Raw genomic sequence first — 1,907 nt, forward strand, 5'->3', positions numbered from 1 at the left:
ACCCACAGCTCCCCCCGCTCCCGGCGCATCTCCCGACTCTCGCGGGGCAGAGCTGCCGGATGCTCCGGGGGCTGCCAGCGCGATGAGCTCCGCGTCCCGGGGCTGTGCGGGGATGTGGGGTGGGAGCCGAGCCCCGAACCCCGCTGCTCCTCTGACTCCCAGCCCTTGAAAGCGGCTTTCCTGCCTCCTGCGTGCAGAAGGCGCACGTTTCCCATGCAAATATTGCAGCAGCCCTGCGATGAGTAAACCCAAACTGTCAGTTCCAGGGCAACCCACGCGCTCACCTGCCTCAAAAACAAACAGTACGGTGGATGGGGTTCTTATTTCAGTGCGTTAGTGTTTCATTCAACCAAAGGGAAGGAGTCCCCTTGAGAAGAAAGAGAACGTTACAGCCAAGGGGCATTGTTGCTGTTCAGATGATTTCCTCATGTGTTTCAAAGTTCGCAGAGGAGCATCTGCCGGAGGTTCCTATGGAAAAGATCGGTTGGGGTGGGGGAGAAACAGCTCTTCTGCATCGCGCGTTTGTGGCTTTTGTGAATAAGCAAGCAAAAAGGAGAGGATTCGGGGCAGCCCCGGAGCTTATTTTGCTTGCAAGTGAAGCACGGCTGTCAGTAGAGAAAAATCAGCTCAGCTCGTGGTGACAGCCTGGAAATGTGGAGTAGGATAGTACCGACAGTCCAGTGTTTATGTAAAGTCTTAACACGTGGAAGTGATGAGCTTCCCTGCGTGTCCGACGGTGTCGGGAGCGCGCCGGGCTGCTGCCGGCAGCAGGGTGTGGGTTCTCCAAGCAGAAAGATTTCCTTTCGTGTGGGCTGAAGCTGTCTACAGAATTATATTTTTAGTGCACGCTTATCCAATTTCCACATGCCGACCCCGTATCAGAAACGAAGCATTAAAAAGGAATCTGCAAACCTCAAGGAGTTTAATCAAGGCTTGACTTTGAAAAATAAACACATGGCTTTGGGATGGCATCTACTGAAATTTATGGGGGATATGCAGGAAAGCTTATTTATCAAAGACGCTCTCGAAGCGCTGGGGAGCAGACAGCAGCGGGTTTGCCCCGCTGGCTTTGAAATGAAGCCTGGGCGAGGAGTGCAGACCCAGACAGAGGAGGAGCCATCGGCAGTGAGTGCACAGCACAGCCCTCAGCACAGGGGGTTTCATTTCCCAGAGGTTTGGTCCTGATCTGGCAGCTCCTACCGTTGGAGGTGCTGCCCTGCAGGCTGTTTGTGTAATGGTTATGTCTGAGCACTGGGTACGCGAGGGCTCCCATTAATTGCTGCAGTTTGTTTGTTCTGCTATTTGATGTACTGAATTTCACCATTTTTTTTATTAGCCCTATGGAGGCTGAGGTACAGTGAATGCTTTGTATGGGATTATTCCTCTGAGACCTAATCTTGCCCGCTTTGCTTGTGTGAGTAATCCCTCCGAACGCACACGGTCCCGTTGTGATGGCAGTGCGGTGTCAGCCCACCAGTAACCCATTATCCACCCGTTGTAAATGCTCACTTTACAATGTCTCTCTCCATGGGTTTGCTGTAATCTTTGATGAGGGTTCAGTGCTGGGGAAAGGGCCAGATGTTTGCCAGGGGTCCTCATTTCTTATCTTTGGCATCAGAGTCTTAGGTTTCACGTGCATTTCTGTTTCCCAGCCGTCAGACTAAACAGCATCATTACAAGGCATAAACATGGGGTTGGCTTTCAGCGCCCACAGGAAGCCGGCCCGGCCAGCACCCTGTTGCAGGGAGCACCACGTTCATGGCTGTTTGCATGGACATAGGTTTGTACCAGGGGAACTACTTCTGGGTCAGTGGGTCCAGGTGGCACCGCAGAGGAGACCCTGGGAAGCACAGAGGTGAGATGTCATAGAATCATAGAATGGCCTGGGTTGAAAAGGACCACAATGA

At 52.8% G+C, this 1,907-nt stretch overlaps 1 protein-coding gene across 1 annotated transcript in view; it reads left to right on the forward strand.

Moving 5' to 3' along the window:
- Positions 1-1,907, forward strand: part of LOC104913763 (heparan sulfate glucosamine 3-O-sulfotransferase 3A1-like) — a 26,513-nt gene that overhangs the window by 1,606 nt on the left and 23,000 nt on the right. The window lies entirely within an intron of this gene.

Source organism: Meleagris gallopavo, chromosome 20 (genome assembly GCF_000146605.3).
Source record: "Meleagris gallopavo isolate NT-WF06-2002-E0010 breed Aviagen turkey brand Nicholas breeding stock chromosome 20, Turkey_5.1, whole genome shotgun sequence".
Classification (NCBI taxonomy): Eukaryota; Metazoa; Chordata; class Aves; order Galliformes; family Phasianidae; genus Meleagris; species Meleagris gallopavo.